The 22,087-nt window shown below is 39.1% G+C and overlaps 2 pseudogenes; both read right to left on the bottom strand.

Moving 5' to 3' along the window:
* Positions 1-5,894: 5,894 nt before the first annotated feature.
* Positions 5,895-14,053, bottom strand: LOC150001992 (peptidylprolyl isomerase domain and WD repeat-containing protein 1 pseudogene; annotated as a pseudogene).
* A 3,242-nt stretch (positions 14,054-17,295) lies between these two features.
* Positions 17,296-17,920, bottom strand: LOC150001991 (rho-related GTP-binding protein RhoN pseudogene; annotated as a pseudogene).
* Positions 17,921-22,087: the final 4,167 nt, after the last annotated feature.

Genomic DNA, 22,087 nt, shown 5'->3' with positions numbered 1-22,087 from the left:
TCATCTTGCTGATGTTTTCTTTTGCTGAGCAGAAACTCTTTAGTTTGATGTAGTCCCATATATTTATTCTTTCCTTTATTTTCCTTGCCTTAGGAAATATATCAGTGAAAATGTTGCTGCGTGGGATATCTGAAATTTTCATGCCTATGTTTTCCTCTAGGACTTTTATGGTGTCATAGCTTACATTTAAGTCTTTGATTCATTTTGAGTTTATTCTCGTGTATGGTGTAAGTTGGTGGTATAGTTTCTTTTTTCTTTTATTTGCATGTCCCTGTCCATTTCTTCCTATACCATTTGTTGAAGAGGCTCTTCTCACTCTATTATATGTTCCTTCCCACTTTGTTAAATATTAGTTGACCATATAGACCTGGGTTTATTTCTGGGCTCTCTGTTCTGTTCCATTGATTTATATGTATCTTCCTATGCCAGTACCAGACTGTTTTGATCATAGTAACTTTGTAGTATTGTTTGATGTCCAGTATTGTGATTCCTCTTGCTGTGTACTTCTGTCTCAAGATTGTTTTTGCTATTCGGCCTCTTTTTTGGTTCCATATAAATTTTTGAAGTATTTTTTTCTAGGTCTGTGAAATATGTCATTAGTATTTTAATAGGAGTTGCATTGAATCTATAAATTACTTTGGGTAGTATGGACATTTTAATGATGTTGATTCTTCCCATCCATGAACATGGTATTTGCTTCCATTTATTTGTATCTTCCTTAATTTCTTTCTTCAGTGTTATGTAGTTTTCTGTGTGCAGGTCTTTTACCTCCTTGGTAAAATTTATTTCTAGGTACTTTATTGTTCTTGTTGCTATGGTAAATGGGATTTTTCTTTTAGTTTCTATCTCTGACATTTTATTATTGTATACAGAAATGCCTTTGATTTCTGAATATTGACTTTGTACCCTGCTATTTTGTTAAATTCACTTACTAGGCCGAGAAGTTTTTTCATGAAATCTATAGAGTTTTCTATGTACACTATCATGTCATTTGCAAATAATGACAGTTTTATTACTTCTTTTCCAATTTGGATGCCTTTTATTTCTCTTTTTTGTCTGATTGCTGTGGCTAGAACTTCCAAGACTATGTTGAATAGGAGTGGAGAGAGTGGACATCCTTGTCTTTTTCCTGACCTCAGTGGGAATGCTTTCACCTTTTGCCCCTTCAGTATGATGTTGGCTTCAGGTTTCTCATAAATGGCCTTTATTATGTTGAGGTATGCTCCCTCTATTCCCATTTTGCTGAGAGTTTTCATCATAAATGGGTGTTGTACTATATCAAATGCTTTTTCTCATCTATTGATATGACCATGTGGTTTTTGTTTCTATTTTGTTTATGTGGTGTATTACATTTATTTATTTGTGAATATTGAACCATCCTTCCATCTCTGGGATGAATCCCACTTGATCGTGGTGTATGATCTTTCTAATGTGTTGCTGGGTCCGGTTTGCCAATATTTTGTTGAGGATTTTAGCATCTATGTTCATCAACGATATTGACCTGTGATTTTCTTTCTTTGTTGTGTCTTGACCTGGTTTTAGAATTAGGGTAATATTGGCTTTATAGAACGAGTTTGGGGGTCTTCCCTCTTCTTGGATTTTTGGAATAGTCTGAGAAGGATAGGAGTTAGTTCTTCCCTAAATGTTTGGTAAAATTGACCCGTGAAGCCATCTGGTCCAGGGCTTTTGTGTGTCGCAGATTTTTAGATTACTGCTTCAATTTCACTAGCTGTTATTGGTCTGTTCAGGCTTTCTGCTTTTTCTTGATTCAGTTTTGGCAGATTTTATGTTTCCAGAAGTTTGTTCATTTCATCTAGGTTGTCAAATTTCTTGTGATACTGTTTTTCATAATAATTTCTTACAATCCTTTGTATTTATGTGTAATCGGTTGTGATTTTTCCTCTTTCATTTCTGATTTTATTTATATGGATCCTCTTTTTTTTTCTTGATGAGCCTGGTTAAAGATTTTTCGATTTTGTTTATCTTGGCAAAGAACCACCAGCTCCTACTTCTGTTGATCTTTTGAATTGTTAGTTTAGTCTCTATGTCATTTAATTCTACTCTGATCTTGATCATTTCCTTCCTTCTACTCACTCTGGGCCTTGTTTGTTGTTTTTCCTCTAGTTCTTGTAGCTTTAGGGTTAGATTTTTTATTAGAGGTTCTTCTGTCTTTTTCAGGTAGACCTGTATTGTTATGAACTGTCCTCTCAGGACTGCTTTCGCTTTATCGCCCAGGTTTTGGGTTGTTGTGTGGTCATTATCATTTGTTTCCAGAAACTTTTAAAATTCTTCCTTGATGTCATTGTTAATCCATTCATTATTTAATAGTATGTTATTTATTCTCAATGAGTTTTATTTTTTTTTTCTGTTTTTTCCTTGTGGTTGATTTCCAGTTTTAAGCAATTGTGATCTGATAAGATGCTTGATATAATTTTAAATTTCTTGAATTTTCTGAGGCTTCTTCTGTGTCCTACTATGTGGTCTATCTTTGAAAATGTTCCATGTCACTTGAAAAAAAATGTATAATATGCTTCTTTGGGGTGAAAAGTTTTATATGATCAACTAAGTCAATTTCATCTAGAGTGTTATTCAATATCTCAATATCTTTGATGTTGCTTTTCTTCAAAAATCTGTCCACTGTTTACAATGGGATGTTAAAGTCCCCTACTATGAGTGTGTTACTGTCTATATCCTTCCTGAAGTCTTTCAAATTTTTTCAACATATTTGGGTCATCCTATGTTGGGTGGATATATGTTTACAAGGGTTATATCTTCTTGATGAATTTTTCCCTTAAGTATTATGAAATGTCCTTCTTTGTCTCTTTTTATGGCCTTTGTTGTAAAATGTGTTTTGTCTAATGTAAGTATTTCTACCCCAGCTTTTTTTAAATATCCATTTGCTTTAAATTTTTTCTATCCCTTCACTTTCAATCTGTGTAGATGATTTTTTTCTAAGGTGGGACTCTTGTAGACAGCATATATGTGGGTCATGATTTCTAATCCATTCAGCTACCTATGTCTTTTGATTGGTGCATTTAATCCATTTACATTTAAGGCTATTATCGATAGGTACTTATTCATTGTCATTTTCCCCCTTTGTACTTATGTTTCTCTCTGTCTCTTTCTGTTTCTTCATCTTCTTAAAGCAGACCCTTTAGCATCTCTTGCAATGCAGGTTTTGTGGAGATGTATTCTTTTAGTCTTCTTTTGTCTTGACAACTCCTTATTTCACCTTCCATTTTGAATGAGAGCCTTGCTGGGTAGAGTATTCTTGGTTGTAGGCCTTTGTTTTTCATTGCTTGGAATATTTTTTGCCATTCCCTTCTGGCTTGTAGTGTTTCTGTTGAGAAATCTGACAATAACCTTATTGGAGCTCCCTTGTATGTTATTAGTTGTTTCTCTCTTGCTGCTTTTAGGATTCTCTCTTTGTCTTTGAATGTTGGCATTTTAATTATGATGTGTCTTGAAGTGGGCCTGTTGGGTTCATCTTCATTGGGATCCTTTGTCCTTCCTGGACTTGTGTGACTCTTTTTCTCATTAATTTAGGAAAGTTTTCTGTCATTAGTTTTTCAAACAGGTTTTCTATGCCTTGCTCCTCTTCTTCTTCTGGAATTCCTATGATACAAATATTATTATGTTTAATGTGGTCCTGCAGGTCTCTTCATTCTTTTTCAGTCTTTTTTCATTTTGTTGCACTCTCTGGGAATTATTTTCTATATTGTCCTCCAGCTCGCTGATCCAATATTCTGCTTCCTCTAGCATGCTTTTAATTCCTTCTACTGTCTTCTTTAATTCAGAAATGTATTTTTCATTTCCTCCTGGCTCTTATTGATAGCTTCTATGTCATTTTTCATGGTGGTGTAATTCTCAGTAAGTTTCTTGTTGTTTCCCTGGAGGTCCTTGTAGTTTCCCTGGAGTTCTTTGTAGTTTATTTTGAGCTCGCTGATCTCATTGAGCTTTCCTATAATCCACCTTTTGAATTTCATATCTGATAATTTGCTTCCTTCTATTTTATTTAGCACTCTTTCTGGGGATTCTTCCTTTCCTTTTGATGGTTGTTGTTTCTCTGTCTCCCCATTTTTGTGACTCTTCTTGTTTGTTGCTGCTTCTTAGATTGATCTGCACTTCTTGGATCTACCCCTGGTGGTATCAGATAGTGTACCAGTCTGGGCCTAGGCAGCCTCTTAGAGACTACCAGAGATCTACTGCCTTTGTCTCCTTTAATTGTTAATCTTCAATCTGTGATCAGCCATCAGGCTTAAGGGCCGATGGTGTGGCACCTCAATTCCTGTAGGCAGGGCTTTTGTTTCCCCTCAGGCTGATGCCACTTGGAGGGGAATTGTCTGCCTGCAGTATGGGGAATGAGTTAGCACTGGGACCCGGTTGGCTGCTCCCTTAGTTCTCCCCTCAAAGCCACCGCCCCAAATTCTCCCCAAGAGTCCTAGTCCTCTCTGCCTTTTCTCTGCTTGAGCCCAGGGTAAGTGGGTGCCAAAATATTTTCATACATGACCTGCTTAAAAACTCTTTTTATCCAGCTGTTTCTCTCAGGCTAGCAAGAAACCCTGTGGCTTTTAGCTTTTCACAGCTAAATACTATTTTACTTTCTGCTTTGTTGCTGTAGGCTGGGAATCCCAGCTGGGGGTTTAAACCCTGCCCTTCTTAGGGGGAACTCCCATCTGCTGAGCTGTTTCTCAGTCCCTTCAGTTGCCACCTGTGGGACCCCAGCCAGCCCTTTCACATCTCCACACTTTCTATCAGTCATATAGTGATCAAGTGGCCTTTTCTGTCTCTCCATGGTTATAAGACTTCTCTCCAGCTGGTGTTCAGTTGGTTATCCCTGATGATTTCTCCACAATTAAGTTGTAAGTCCAGATTGGTCCTGGTAGGAGGTTAGTGTAGCTTCCCATTACTCCTCCGCCATCTTGGATCTCCCCTGGAGCATGCTGGATGGTCCCCTGGCTCAACAGTGGGCACTTTCAGATAGAAACATGGTTCTTTTCCAAGTCATAGTATACACTCCAGTGAAGAGCTGCCATTGCTGATGCCTGGGTTAAGCTCAGGAGACATGGGGATCTGGAGAGCCAATTCCCCTCAAAAGAACTATGTGGGCCAGGGAATGAAGGATCAGGGCCCACAGTTGCCCCAGTAGAGCAGCAGGGACCCCAGCGCATGGGACTCAAGCTTGTCTAGAGCCCTCTGTCCACAGCACAGGACCCTGACAGGGTCAATAAGCTTACCTCAGATTGCTTTTCCCCAGCCTACAGACAGTGTCCTCTTCCACCTCTGGGAAGCCAACCCTTTGCAGTGGGGCGGTGGGAGGGTCTCGCGGGGCCCTGCGTGGGAGGGAACCCTGAGAAGCCAAATGGAAGGTATTACCACCTCTCTTCCCAAACCTCTTGCCCTCTGGAGGACATCATTCTGAGTGAAATAATCCAGACACAGAGAGACAAATACCATGTGATCTTACTCATATATGTGCAATTTTAAAAAGTGAAACTTATAAAACAGAAAGTAAGTAGAACAGTGGTTGCCAGGGTTGGGGTGATGGAAGAATGGGGGTGTTGGTCAAAGAATACAAGCTTCCAGTTATAATATGAACAAGTTCTTAGTATCTAACATACAGTACGGTGACTATTGTTAATATTATATTATACGAGAATACTTAAAATTTGCTAAGGAAGTAAACCTTTAATATTTTCACCACTCACACACACACACACACACACAAAACAGTAACTAATAAGATAACACAGGGAAACCATTTTTAATATAATTACTGTTGAGTTTGATTTTTCAGCTGTTTTAGACTTAAACAGGCAAGCTGATTTCAAAACTGCAGTTAGTTTTCTTATGGCATGTCAAGTTTTTCTCTGCAGCTTACCTTTTTTTTTGAGTTTTAAAAATGGCCTTTAATGAAAAATATAAAAATACAATACTGCAATCTTTGAAACATGATTTCTGTGTTCAGGAAGTCTTAAGATATTCCCAAATATTACTTGACAGTAATATTTATGATGCTGACATCCTCATAGGGCTTGTCTGTTTTGGGATTGATTTTGACATTGGAGATCCTTTGTACAACTTCCATTCCTTTAGTCACTCGTCCAAATACCATGTGCTTATTATCAAGTCAAGGCGTTTGAACTACTGTTATGAAAAACTGAGATCCGTTAGTATTTGATCCAGCATTAGCCATGCTGAGTGTGTATGGTCTGTCATGTCGTAATGTTGAATGAAATTCATCTTCAAATTCTCCTCCCCATATACTTTCTCCTCCCATACCGGTACCTGTTGGATCTCCCATCTGAATCATGAAGCCCTTAATTATACGGTGAAACGTATGTCCATTATAATAACCATTTCTGCTGTGAACACAGAAGTTTTCCACCGACTTAGGGCACTCAACAGGAAAAAGTTTGATGTGAATGTCTCCCATGCTTGTGTGGATAATGGCACTGTCTGAAACTCGTTTGGGTCCTTCAGCCTGAGTAGCAGCCATGACTTCTTCTTTAGAAGGTTTCTCATTAAAAACATCTCGGTCAGAATCTGCGCTTTTTGTGTCTTCTGGTTCTCGTTTGGTAAACATGTAAAATCTATTCTTTTTGAAAGATGTACAGACTATTGTTGGATCAGCTTGAATATTTTGCAGAACAGGGTTTTCAGAAGCTTTCATTTCTATAGTAGTTGCAGCACGATGTTTTTTGGCTATTCCTTGGAACAAAGCCAGCTGCATCACCCTAATATTTTCTTGCTTGCCTAAGATCCGCACACACCGGTTTGTTTCTACATTTATAACTTTAATGCCCAGCATTGTTCCATATAGCACAAAGTGTCCAGTTTCATCAAAAACTATGTTAATTAATCTCACTGCAACCACCTTCTCCAGCTCATGTTCTACAGCCATCCGTCGGCCAAATTCCATGTCTGGCAGCTGTTGCCTCATCTGCTGTAGTTCAGTAAACATCTGTGTGGCCATATGCAGTGATTCTGGTTAATAAATGCCAAAAGATACTTCACACCATCCAATTAAGTTTCTTGTCTGTTAAACTAGGACTCTAAACTGGATAGAAACTTCCTTCTGTAACATGGAACCAAGCTTCAGCATACTGATCATGTCAAAGTTCACTACATCAAACACCTTCATTGCTTTATCACCACCCACAGAACAGAACAATGCTCCCTCAGAGCTAACTGCAATACTCTCAATAACTCCCAGGTGACTGCGAAAATGTTTAACAAATTCAATTCCCTCTTCTACTTTTTTCCAGAACTTAATATGTCCATCATGACTGGCAGTAATAACAAAGTCTGTCTTGGTGTACACCACATGGGTGATAATATCTCTATGCATGTAACTGCACTCGTACATGGATGCACTGGGGAGATTATCGAGATAGACTCTTTCAAACTCTAGAACTTTCCTCTTCTTGGCCAATGTTGCCTCCACAGGTAAAGACCCAACCCAGCGCTCTTCATTATCCTCTTCATTCTCTTGGGCCACTGCTACCACCACAGGCAGCTCTCTTTCTTGGAGTTCTGTTTTTTCCGGTTCCTCCAGGTCCCGGTGACTCCTTCTTCTTCTCTACAGCTTACCTTAATGCGACCACTCTAGGCTGGATCAAACCTGGGTCGAGGGAAGCACTAGTGCTCTCCTATTGGCTTAGAGCAAATTTCCTCAAGTGGGGACGGGTGGGGGATGACCTTGGAGACCAGCAACAGGTTCATACTTGTCGAGGCTATTCAGTTACACATGAGATAGTGTGGTGAGAGATTGTGTGCCACTCTATATAGTGAATCCTATTCCAAAGGGTAGTCCAAGTTCTTGTTCTTGTCTGGATACAAGGAGTTAGTAGAATTTATTTTTTATTTACATATGGACTTATTTCCTTTCCTTCAGATCATGTCCGCCTCTGCTATTTCTCGTCGTAAGTGCCTAAGCAATGCTGATTCATTTTGTTCTATCTGTGGCTGTTTCACCATTCCCAGTCAAAGGACAAACATCAACACATTTGTTAGACAAGCCTATTTTACATATTTTAAAGTAAAACTTGGTGATCAAAATGAGTCTTGGGCCCCTCACAAGGTGTGCAAGCAGTGTGTTGAGAGTTTACAGATGTGCACGAAGGGAACATGTGACAAATTGTCATTTGGTAAACTGATGGTTTTGAGAGAGCTCAGAGATCATTCAAGTGACCGTTACTTTTGTAGAGTGAAATCATCAGGATATAATAAGAAAAATAAATGTGAAATAGAGTATCCTAGTCTACCATCAGCTATACACCCGGTGCCTCATTCAACTGAAATACCAGTGCCAGTTTTTATTGAACTAACTCTTTTGAAAAACAAGAGTATGATGAAGAAATAAGTGACAGCAACAATGAAGATTTTGAAATTGAAGATGACTCAGTTTGTAAGGGATTTGATCAGCATGAGTTGAATGATTTGGCACGAGATTTGGGACTATCCAAAAAGACTTCAGAACTCTTAACATCAAGAATGCAACTGAATGACAACTGTTCATTGATAGCTCAAAACAGAGATTGAAGTGTGTCCTCCTCCACAACGGCAATTTATTTGGTGCAGTCCCAATTGGCCATTCAGTTTGTTTTTGTGAAGAATATGAAGACATAAAGAGAGTCATTGATCTGTTGCAATATCACAATCACAATTGGATCATATGTGCTGACTTTCAAATGGTCTGCTTCCTTCTTGGTCAGCAACATGGATACACCAAGTATCCCTGTTTTCTGTGTATGTGGGACAACAGAGCTCATTAGAAGCATTTGGTGGAGTCAAATTGGCCAAGATCTGACCTCAATCCTGGTGATCTAAACATTCTACATGAGCCACTTGTTGATAGAAAAAACATTATATGCCCACCTCTGCACATAATACTGGGTCTCATGAAGCAATTTGTTAAAGCTTTGACAACTAAAGGAGACTGTTTCAAGTATCTCATTTTGACATATCCTAGCTTGTCATTAGAAAAGATAAAATACCATGAAATGTATGTTTGGTAGCAGAACTTTACTACTTGTACACTATTTGACTTACAGTAACAATATATAGACTTTATTTGAGTAAAATAACTCTAAATAAACAGTATATTCAGGTAATTTATTTATTTATTTTTCTTTGTATGTATATTTTGTATCATTTTGGGGATAAAGGGAGGGTATCCTGTACCTTAAAAAGTTGATGTAATAGAGAAAAACTAATAAAGTCTTTTGGTTCAGATATCAAAACTTAGTAAAAAAACAAGTGTCAGAACTAACTCAACATAAAATTATGTCCCCCAGTGTAATACATGTATGAATTTGTGGTAATGTATGCATATTAAATCATCCTGCTACACACACAAAATGTATACAATTTTTATTTTTATTAATTACACCACAATAAATCTGGAAAATATATATTTAACTAAACTTTTAAAAATTATTAAAAAAGAATCTGTCAAACAATTATTAGATGTAAATAAATACAACTTGTCAACACTGGGCATGAGAACAGGCAACATGGAACCTATATTCCAATGAAGAAGTAAAAAAAAACAAAACAAAGAAGTTGATAAACTAAGGCTGTCTCCAATGCCCTGGCTTGGTGGAAACTCCCTGTCCAGCAGAGGCTTCAGGATCATGAATGAGAGCAAAATTACCCAGGACACTGTCTTTTGTCTGAAAGAAGAAAGATGGCAAATTTCTCTAGTGGAGAAGAGCTCTGAATGCTTTCTCCTGGTCCTTTTAATTGAGGAGTGGATTCAGGAGATACAAGGTCAAGACTTATGAATCATCAATAAGCTTTAGGTGCTTGGATTACATTTGATAGTTACTGATTACTGATATCAATGCAAAGAACACAGTGATCACTCTATGTCAGGGTCTGTTGAACGTCCCAGTGCCATAATGACATCAGGTTGCAAGGATTCACACATTCTTTGCTACACACTGTTTATAGTTAACTAAGAGATAAAAAAAAGCAGAGCAAGCTCTAAAGCATAATATGCATGATTTAAATCCAATTCCCATGGGAACCTTTTGAGTGGTCTTCGAGTCATGTCAGCCTCCGACCTTCCTGGTGTTCTGGTCAAGTCTGACAGGGCTCTTAGGAGCCTGGCTTGTGTTTTGGGCTATAATTCTCAAAATCACACAGAACAGTCCCCTACAATAAACATTAACTACATAATTACATTTTATATTAAATTAAAAATAAAAGTAACAATTTGACAAAGTATATTAAATCACTGAATTTAGGGGGCCTAATTTCCACAGGATTGTTATGGAATGCCTCATGGAGATTAAAAGAGTTTTACATATGAAGTAAGTGAGTGACCAGAGACATAGTCTAAAAAGATGCTCTTTGTGAGGCAACATTTTCATTATTTGAAGTAGCATGCATAACGGTCTGGGGCAGGAAAGAGTACAGACCTTTACAGGAAAATAAAGTAATGGGAAGTTGCTGACTTAGTGGTCACTGGGAGAGTATGAGATGAGGTTAGAAAGAAAGTTAGGGTTAATATTGAAGTCTAATACACTTTGGTAAGAAATATGACTACCATTATAAGTGCACTGGGAACCACTAACGTTAAGTGGAGAAGTGAAGTGATATAGTTGAGGTTGACCACTTTTGAAGCCTGCTGCATGAGTAAATAGATTGAAGAGGAGGGCAAAGGGAGAGAAAAGGCCATTTAGGAGGTTCTTCCGATAGTTTAAGATCATAATAGACTATGGACAAAGGAATGATAGTGGGTAGGGAGCAATATTTAAGATATATTTTGGAGGTAGATTGAACAAGATAATAAATAAAATTCATGTGAAAGTGGAGGAGAGAAGGAACACAGAGTAGCTACTGGTGCATGCCTTTAAACATTTGGTGATTAATGGTAACATTTACTATGAAATATATTTGGGGAGGAGAATGTCATAGAAAGTGGACACATGAATAAGGGTAAAATAAGCTTTTGGGAGAAATTTACTCACTTCTACCTACGCACCCAGCACCCCCGCTCCCCCTCCCAAAAGCTGTCAGCCTGCTCTCTATCTATGGGCTTCTCTCTATTTTCATGGTTAGTTAATTTTGTTCATTAGATTCCACATATGCACAAAATTTCTGACTGGCTTATGTCACTTAGCATAATGCTCTCCAGGTCCACCCATGCTGTCACAAATAGTAAAAGTTCCTTCTTTTTTATGACCAAGTAGTATTACATTGTATAAATATGCCACAACTTCTTTATCCACTAATTTACTGATGGACAATTGGGCTGCTTTCAAATCTTGGCTATTGTAAATAATGCTGTAGTGAACATAGGGCACATATATTCTTTTGAATTAATATTTTGAGTTTCTTTGGATAAATTCCCAGAAGAGGAATCACTAGATCATAAGGAAATTCAATTTTTAATTTTCTGAGGTAACTGCATACTGTTTCCTACAGTGGCTGCACCAGTCTGCATTCCCACCAACAGTGCACAAAAGTTCTCCTTTCTCCACATCCTTACCAAAACTTTTTGTTTGTTGATTTACTGAAGACAGCCATTCTGACAGGTATCAATGATATATTATTATTGTTTTAATATGCATTTCTCTGATGATTAGTGATGTTGAGCATCCTTTCATGTGTCTACTGGTCATCTGCCTGTCCTCTTTGAAGAGGTGTCTACTCAGGCTTTTTGCCCATTTTTTGTTGAATTTTTTTTTTTTGTGTGTGTGTGTGTGTGTGTTGTGTTTTATATTATACAAAATTTCTTTGGTACTTTTATTTTGAGAAACTCTTGTGTTCTAATTAAGGTTCTAAGAGACTAGAAATCAGGTCTGGAAAGGTTTATTCAGATGGAAATCTGTCCTTGGGTTTCCATTGTCTCATGCTACCCATCCCACCATAGAAAAGTCCAACCTGTCCTCAGTAAGGCCAAAACAAAGACCAATGTCCAGCATTCCTGCTTCATATTAAAGCTTAGTTCTATGGAGCTTGAAGGCATTTGCTAAGCAGCCTCAGTCCCAATCCAGGTAGCTTAGTTTGTTTCTGCCTGCTTCAGTGGCATGGCTGCATCCAAGCAAGTTTTGGAGTCAGCACGGCTGCTGGCTGCTAAGGCCACACGGCTATGGAGAGAAATTGTGCAAGTGCACGGGCGAGTAAAATCAGTCCTGAAATAAACAAAACATCTAATTACTATGAGTAGAACTTCTAGATTACTGATGAATGATAGCTGTGACTTTTTCTCTGTTTTATGTAATTTCCTGTAGTGTGTTGATTCTTAATCTGTTTTGGTCATTGAACCCTTTGTGTTTTTTTTCACTTTGTTATAATTTTTCCCATGTGAACATACATTCACATTTTAGATAATCTATAAATTAACATACAGATTACTTACAAATTATAATGCCAATGTCAATAGAAAGAAGCCATCATATTACCACCTCTTTAAAAAATAAATTGGAATGTTCTAATGATATTACAATTTAATACTAGTATTAAAATATTTACAATTATTTTATTTTAACAATAGTTGGGATTTGTTGTTAGGATTATAGGAGCAAGACAACAAAATATTTATTAACCATACTATACTTAGAATATTTTAAAATTGAAGCCACATTAAATTTAACATGTAAAATGAGAAAAAAAATCACCATATAGATTGTGATAAGAATCAAATGAAATAATATACATGAGATTGCTGCATAAATTTTAAAGGTCTGCTGTGTTACTATCATATTATGTATCTCTATTTCTTAGGACTTTCCTTCCATATGTGTAGTGATCAGTATTTATCGCTCTTTTTATTCTTACTGTGTTTTTTTATCCACAGAAAGTTAACTTAAAAGTTCTTTTCCAGTTGTATAATTTGGTACAATATGGCTACGTAATTAAAATGTTAGATAAATAGAATTGAAGAGAGATTAAAAAAGAATTCTTTGGATATGCAGGATTTTTGTGATTCTATATGAATTTTAGGGTTTTTTTGTGGTTATTTGGAAAATAGCATTGGATTTTGATAGGGATTACATTAAAACTGTAGATTATTCTGGGCATTATGGTCATCTTAACAACATTAACTCTTCAAATCCATGAGCACAGTACATCTTTCCATTTGTCTTTACTTGCTTTCATCTGTTTTATAATTTTCATTGTGCAAATCTTTCACTGTTTTGGTTAATTTTTACCTCTTAAGAATTTAATTTATGGATGCTATTGTAAATAAAATTTTCTTCATTTACTTTTCACAAAGTTCATTATTCCTGTATGTAAATATACACCATGAATTTGATATTGATATTGATTTTGTATTTTGAAACTTTACTGAACTCAATTTTTGTGGAGTCTTCAAGATTTTTACATATCATCTTCAATCACATACATATTTTAAAAGAAACATGTGTTCTCTGACATGAGTCAAGGAATGTGGGCAATCTTTTAGAAGCTGAGAGTGTCCTCTGGCCAACAGCCAGAAATGAGAGTACTATATTACAAGAAACTAAATTTTTCCAAAAGCCAGATGAACTTGGGAGTGAATTACTCCCAAACCTCTTGTTTTCAGCTAGTGAGACACTAATCAAAGAACCTAACTGAGTCCACCAAGACTTCTGACTCTAGAACTATGAGATAACAAATGGGTATTATTTAAAGCTGCCAAGTTTGTGGTCATTTCTTATGCAACAATAGAAAACTGATATACTGTTTGATTTTTTCAGAAGATAGGGAGAACAGATCTTGTTAAAAAATAGAAAAGGAACACCCTTGTTTATAATTATATTAACAGATGTTTTTACTTTTATTATTGAATTGGAAGGAATTTTGATGTCATTTTTCCAAAAGAGTCAAGAACATTATAAGAGGACTCCAATAAGAACCCCCAACTTCTGCCCTGAGGGTACATTAAAAAGAGTAACAGAACAACCCATTTTTTCCCTGTAGCCCTTTACATGGTCAAACCTGACTGCTTTACTATACAATGCAGGCAAAAATCTCTCTGTGTTCAGTCACTGTAACCAACAAGTTGTGATCTGTCTGCTTGAGATCTAGAACAGTTAGGATCATTGATGAATCCCATCTTAACAAAGTTGAAAAGATGGTAATATCTAAATATTGCTTGTCATTGTACTGACAGAAAATAGGAGATTGTTAAACATTTGGGCTAATTGCTGAAATTTTCATCTCCTTTGGATTTAAAGAAGCAAAATACAAGCCTCTAGTGACTAGTGACCTCAAGGTTTTCCAAGGTTTATTACCTCTAGGGTCAACAATCTTGTTGTAATGTTGTTTTCTCAAAATGGGAAACCAGGTCTACTCTATTTATTTGCAATTATGAACATTCTTATGGTGAGATCATATTACTTTCACCTAGTAGGAAACTGACTTATGAATTATGCTACAAAAGTTTTTCCTGCACAGGAAAAAAAATGTTAGAAAAATTTAATGGTGATATTGTGAAACCTGCTAGAACTACATTTTGTTATGAAATAAAATAATAATTTAGAACATTATAATATGGCCACAACAGTAACGTAAAGTAATGTGGAAACTGAAAAGATGCCTACTTGCAAGAAACTAGATTATGATAGATGTAGATCTGTCAATAAATGGAAAAAAATTAAGATATTTAAAGCATAGTTTTAACAGGGGAAGAAAGAGGTTATTTGGAGAGCTTTAGATGTTGGCAGGCAGGTTCAGAAGGGATGAACCAAAATAACATTATTCACAGAATATGAGGGAAGGGGAGACACATGTTTTCTTGCTTGCCTTAATGCTGAACTTATTAATGGGAATTAGAGAATTGAAATTTATATGGAATTAAACTGTTGAATATATTTTGCCTGGTGGTCATATTGAGAGATGTTAAAGAAAATAAAAAGTTAGACCCAAGGAAAGAACATGAGGAGGCACTTATAAAAAATGTTGGAAAAAAAGGATAGATAGGTGGTAAGAAAACCAAGTAAGTAAGTGGTAGATTGGTGTTTCTAGAGATGACAGTCACACTTCTAAGTGTTCTTGTAAATATAAAAATGTGTATTTATACATATGTAAATATTTGTTTATTTAAAAGAGAGTGGTATATGTGTTTTCAGAAGAAAATTTGTCTCAGGTATTACCTCAAATCTAGATATTATCTTCCATTTCAAAATATTTTATAAAACTAAATTATATTCACTCCCTGCCTTTTCATAGTTTGAGAACCATGATATAAAGTAGGATATCCTAAGGATGACCTCATATTCTCCTTAAGTGATAAATCATGTATACACAAATACAGTAATAGAAAGCAAAAGTAATGGGAGGTAGTAGGTTATATTTAATAAGAAACTTTAATGTGCTGATACGAGGCTATAAAAACAACTGTAATCATTAGAAATGGGGTATCTTTCATACAATCTTCAGGTTAGATCTTCAGGTTGTACCTTAGGATACACAGAACATATTGGAAAAAAGCACTCTAACTTTGTTTTCTGTGTCTACAGCTGTTTGTGCTTCTACCTTTATATTTTTTACTGTAAAACTTTATTTTATTTTTAAGTATAATTTATTGATTATGCTATTATAGTTGTCACAACTTTTCCCTCTTTGCTCCCCTCTTTCCTCCAGCAATCCCCCCTCTCAGTTCATGTCCATGGGTCATGCATATAAGTTCTTTGACTTCTCCATTTTCTTTACAATTCTTGATATTCCCCTGTCTATTTTGTAGCTACAGTTATGCTTCTTAATCCCTGTACCATTTCTCCCCCTACCCCCTCCCAGCTGATAACCTGCCAAATGATCTCCATACCTATGATTCTGTTCTTATTTGGTTGTTTGCTTAGTTTTTTTTTATTTTTATTTTTTTAGGTTGTGTTGTTGATAATTGTGTTTGTTGTCATTTTAATGTTCATAGTTTTCATCTTCTTTTTATTAATGAAATCCCCTTAACATTTCATAAAATAAGGGCTTGGTGATGATAAATTCCTACAGCTTTACTTTGTCTGGGAAGTACTTTACCTGTCCTTCCATTCTAAATGATAGCTTTGCTGGATAGAGTAATCTTGGGTGTAGGTCCTTGCTTTTCATCACTTTGTATATTTATTGCAAGTCCCTTCTTGCCTGCAGTTACTTTTGAGAAATCAGCTGCCAGTCTTATGGGAACTCCTTTGAAGGTAACTCTCTGCTTTTCTCTTGTTGCTTTTAAAATTCTTTCTCTATCTTTAACCTCTGGCATTTTAATTGTTGCGATCCTCTTTGGGTCCAACCCATTTGGGACTCTGTGCTTCCTGAACTTGTATATCTATTTCATTCACCACATTAAGAAAGTTTTCCTTCATTATTTTTTCAAATAAGTTTTCACTTTCTTGATCCTCTCTTCTCCTTCCGGCATTCCTATGGTTCAGATGCTGGCACTTTTGGACATGTTCCACAGTCTTCTTAAACTCTCGTTGTTGTTGTTGTTGTTGTTGTTTTGTTTTGTTTTGTTTTGTTTTGAAATCTTGTTTCTTCATTTTGTTCTGGTTGAATGTTTATTTCTTCCTTATGTTCCAAATCATTGATTTTAATTTCAGCTTCCTTCCCTTCATTGTTGATTTCCTGTGAATTTTTCTTTGTTTCACTTAATCTAACTTTCATTTCTTTCAGTATGCTTTTGCCATATTCAATGAGATGTCTGAAAATTCTACTCAGCGGTATTCTGAACTCTGTATCTGATAAGTTGGCTATCTCTGCTTCACTTAGCTCTTTTTCTAAGGTTCTGTTTTATTCCTTCATTTGGACAATATTTCTTTGTTTGTTCAATTTGGCAACCTCCCTGTGTTTGTTTTTGTGTTCTAGGTAGAAAAGGAGGAGCTAGAATTGATGGGTATACCGGGAGAGGGTCTTTTCAACTTGCTTTTTAATTTAGTGCATGTTGCCTAGAAGTTAGGATAAGTGAGAAAAGCTCTAAAAGTGACAGGAGAGGAAAGGAAGGGTCATGGAACAGACACTTTCCTTAGGGAAGGAAGCCAGGGCCAGGATATGGGGACTGGCAGTAAAGAGGGAAGGCACCCTTCATATACTGATACTCAACCAAGGTCACTGCTTGATGCTAGCTTCCTCAACCCCACTGCCCCATTCTAGCTCCTGGCCCATATTATTTCTTTGCTAGCTCCTTCATCTTCCTGTGTAGAGGAGAGGAATGAGGATGAGGGGGATGGTAGCACCTTCTGCCTAGGAAAATTGCTCACTCAACTTGTCCTGAAGTCCCAGCCACAGTCAGGAGGTCAGAAAGCCATGTACAGGAAGAGAAACAATTCTGCCATTCACAGTCCTCTGGACACACTGCCCCTGCCAGGTTCCTCACATGAGGTTGCAATTCTTGGCTCAGTTCTTCTGTATCTTGCCTTTGTTATTGTTACCTTAGTCTGGCTGTCCTACAGCTGGGAAGATCACTGCAGTCTCTATTGTGAATCAATATGGTGCAACTGCGTATGGCCATAGCCAAGGGAGGCTGATATGGCCACATGGAAGACATCCCTGATGCTACACTCAAAGGATCAAGAGGAGCACTCCGTGTACTACACAACTTACACTTACTTGGCCAACACAGTGCCCTGCTCAAGTGTAACAGGGATAAACCTCTGCTTGGACATCTCTTTCAGTTTGTCTAGGTTGGTCTGTATGTCCACTTTACAGAGAACCAGCACAACCTTGGTATTAGGGCAAAACTCCTGAGACTCCCCTTGCCGTATTTTAAGAACACTGCCCAGTGTTTCTGTTTGGCTAATGACAAAGCAAATGCGCATAGCCTCTGAATAAGGATAGGCCAGGGGCTGGATATTATTGTAAGAGAAATCTGAAGTGTCCCACATGTTGAGCTTAATGCTAGTGTTTGTCTATCACAAAGCTAGAGGTACAATTCTCCACATGCTGGGGACATAACTCCCAAGTAAGCATCCTTGGAAAACACCTGCAGGAATGCCATCTTGTAACCGAACACCAGTGGGGTCCTGCCCCTCTGTGACAATAGGCAAAAATAGTCTGGAGACAGAGTCTTGTGAAAAGGAAAAATGAATTTTTTAATTTAAAATATATACAACAGGTTTATTGATGGGGGGCACGCCCTCACTCACCAACCTGCCAGAGGAGCACCCAGATGGCTTGCGAGTGCAGTGCTTCCCATAGCTTTGCACATGGGGGAGAGGCATGGGGTTTGCCGTCCAGCTGCACTGGCTCCTAGGGCCCACTGGCCCAAGCCTACACTCCACCCTTAGCAGCCTAGTGCCTGGTGTGGTCCTGGTCAGGCCCAGAACTCTCAGTGAGGGACGCGGGGCCTGTTTCCCAGTTGCACTGGGTTCCTACTGACAGGTCCACACTGATATGGACCAGAAATAGGCAGCAGCCACCATGGCGTCTTCTCAGGGAAAGGGTCATGGGGCTTGCCAGGCCTGCATGGGAGTCATGGGCCACAGGCGGGCGGCAGCCACTGCAGTTTCCCATCTGTGGAAGAGGTGTGGGCAGCCCCTACTTCCTGTCTGATGAAAGGGAATGGGTCTTACTGGCCAGACATGTTCCCTGAATCCCCCACCTGAGCCTCCCCCACTGCCCTCTTACCGGACCTGCTGTGCTCCTGGCCAATCAGGTCCTAGAAGGTTCAAGCAAGGGCATGGGAATCCTCCTAGCGAGGCCCACTTGCTTCACCCCCCACCCCGCGCCACACACATACACAAACACATCAGCCTGGAAACAGGGGAGCAAAAGTGCCCAGTGTTTCTGCTCACTATTCTTTTAAAGACCTCCACATAATCCCCTGCATGGCGGAAGTAGATGGGAGAGTATGTCCCTCCCATCCAATCACCTCCCTAGCTTTTGGTGCCAGCCCTGGTCTCTTTTTGCTGCATCATGCTCATGTCCCAGATGCTGGGGCGATGCACGCATGTGCTGTTTTCATTACTTCTCCACCCCTGCCCATACCCGGGGGTTGGGGGGAGTCCCCCGATTTCGGGGGCTCCACCACCACAATCTTGCAGCTGCTCTTTTCCCCCATGGTCCTGGCTATACACCCTTTCCCTTACCCTATGCAGCCGCCCGTCCTGGGCCTTGCTGCTGCCTCCCACCACTTAAGCTTTAGCTTCTCAGGCCACAGGTATCTCACAAGTCACGTGGAGCTCCCACCCAGGGTCATGGCCCTTCTCTTCCTTGTTTCTAACCCCTTAAAATTTTTCTCCCTGCACACCAGTATGCTTGCCGTGGCACAATGGTTGAAAATCCCTGCCATAGGCAATTCAATTGCAAAGTCAGGGATAAACACTCATGTCCTAGCACGATGCCAAGGACTCAACAAATGAAATATTGGTTAATTAAACATGTAGTTATAGAATGAAGAGGCATGAGGAGAAAAATTTCACATAGGTATAGCACATAACTGGTGACACCTATCAGCACATTGTGTCTTGAATAATGAGCCTAAAGGAAGAATATGATACTTTCTAAAATTGTTAACGTTTATTATCAACACCATTATAGGCTACCTGCCAGGAATATCAGTATGAAATTTTTCTTTTTCAGCTTGGGAACTAATAATTAATGGTAAAAACTGTATGTTTTATAACAATTAGGGGAATGAAATTTCAAAAGAATTAGTTCTTTTTTATATTTGGAGCTAGTGCACTGATCTGCACAGTGTGCGCCATTCACTCTAACATTTGATGACCATGCTTCAAGAGAACAATCTAAGAAGGTATGAATCATATCAAAGACTTAATATCAAGATCAAATACAACTTTAATTACTCTTACACAGATATGATACAACATTATTTCTTGCAAAGGCATAAATGGTTAGCTCTTTACATAGAATGTTGAATACGATTTTGAGATTTTAACATTATCTCATAATTAAAACAAGCCTCCCAGGGTTAGGTTGGGGAAGAGGTGGTTCCAGAGTATGTGAGTGTGAGGCTTCTAAAACACCCTTTCATCAGTAGATTTCCTTAGCTCTGTACTCTGGCATTTTGACTAGGAACTTTAAAAAACAGCTGTGTCTTTATAAATGTTTGCAAATAGTGAGTTCAGTGGAAAGAAAAAATTCTGAAAGTAACACTGAGCTGGGCAGCGACTGAGAGAAAGAAATTGCCTGGGCCATGCGACACTGACTTTTACAAGATGTGAGCACTTGTTTCTGCTCCTGCTGTTTGGCAGCTGCCTGGAGGAATGAGGAGGAACCTGGCAGGGTCTGAGCCAATACAGTGCTCTAGGCTCTGGGAACTCACTTGGTCAAATGTTACCTTATTTCAGTTCATCTACACAACACTGGCTTTAGTGTTTCCATTTTACTAAAGAAGAAATTGAATATCTTGCCCTTTAATTTACACAAGGACATATTGACAGGATGTCACACAGCCAGAATCTGGATTAGGATTATTCAGCTCCAAAACTCAGCACATTTCATGACCACGCCGACCACGCCTTACTAGGTCCTGTTCAGAGAGTGTTTCAGAGGACCTACTGGGGAATTATAGATGAACCTCTGTTAGAACAGCAGACAGAGGATGGTACCAGGAAATCTGGCTCCTTGAGAAGTAATGTCTTGCCAGTGTAAAGCATCCTTGAGTGAAAAAAAAGGAGCCCCGAAGTACCTTAGCGCTGTTCTCAGCATTTCACAGCATACTGCTTCCTGGTGAAGTAGGCTCAATGCCTGTTTCTACACAACTGCCAACTAAGAATGGTGTGCTACATACTTAAAAGTTAAAACACACACACATACACACACACAAGAATATATGACCAAGAACATATATTACCTACAAATCCTAAAATATGTTCTAGAGAATGTTGACCAACCCATGGACTACCACATTCTGTACCACTCAGAAAAGAACAATTTGCTATAGGAAATCTGGTAAAGTTGAGATTCACAAGTCAAGATGACAATTGAAGTCATCTATTCTAAACAATGAGCTCACTATCAGGTAGTGTTTCAGAGTTGATTCATTCCTTTTCTAATCCTCTTTATTTCAAAAGAGGATTATGCATATATAAGACAAACATACCATCATAAGTAGTTGAACAAAGGAAAAAATGAAGGAAAAACAATAAGGTAGGCTACGGAGAAGATGGTGGAGGAGTGAGGGGAGGCTGCACTTTCTGGCTCCCGAGACTCGTCTGTAGTTTGGACCAATTGTAGACAGAACATCTCAGTGAGCAGCTGGACACTGGCAGGAGTCAAGCCTTGGCACTGCTGGATTAGAGAAAACCATCTGAGAATGACCTGTTTGATGAGGATAGTGGAGGAAAAAGAAACAAGATGGGATTTCTGACTGTGTGGCTCCCCGAGCAGCGGCTGGAAGTACACAAAGGCTTTTTAGCAACCACAGGCTTCCCCAGAGAGGAATCGGGAGGAGAGTGGATCCCTGCCCGCTGGCAAAGCCAGGACTGGGCAAGATGGCATCTGGTGCTGAAAGACAAGAAACGGCATACTGCTGTGCATGTGAGAACATAATTCTCCTTTATATTTTTCTCTTGTGTACTGCGGAGAGGGAAGGAAAGTTTGGGGGTGATAGGACATTCTTGAGGAGCACAGGCGCAGAAGTGCACTCGCCTACTCCCCAACCCTCCCCTTGGGTCGTGCAGGTGCACAAAGGGAAGTGCCCTCATCCACTGGCCCAGGCGCGCAGCCAGGTCGTTGGCTGCCCATCGGGGTGCCCCTCAGACACACCCCAACAGATATAAGATCAATGCCCCAGTGGGCGCAGTGAGGGCCTGCTGGGCACGCAGAAGACAGGGCGCAGACACCCCTGGCCAGCCCCAGTGGGCACGAGGCTGGAGCACAGACCACTTGCGCGGGCTCTGTTTGTGCGCGCCCAGGCGGGTGTGGGAATGGCAGGTGGCTGCGGTGCGGGAACAGTGGGTGGCAGCGACTCACAGACGCTCTCTTCCACCATGCACAAGTGTCCAGGGTGCTGCCCCAAGGGACGAGAGGCCAACTCCCGGGGCATGTCTCGGCAGGCCTGAGGCTAGCACACAGGCCACCTTGAGCGTGCAGGTGCGCGTGTGCACAAGCACCCCCAGCCGGCTCCAACAGGCACCAGATGAAAGCATGGGCCACAACACGCGTGTGGGAGTAATGCAGGTGCACGACCAACACCGCATAC

The sequence above is a fragment of the Furipterus horrens genome, unplaced genomic scaffold, assembly GCF_987537825.1.
Source record: "Furipterus horrens unplaced genomic scaffold, mFurHor1.1.pri manual_scaffold_9, whole genome shotgun sequence".
Classification (NCBI taxonomy): Eukaryota; Metazoa; Chordata; class Mammalia; order Chiroptera; family Furipteridae; genus Furipterus; species Furipterus horrens.
This window is presented reverse-complemented; position numbering and strand designations above follow the sequence as displayed.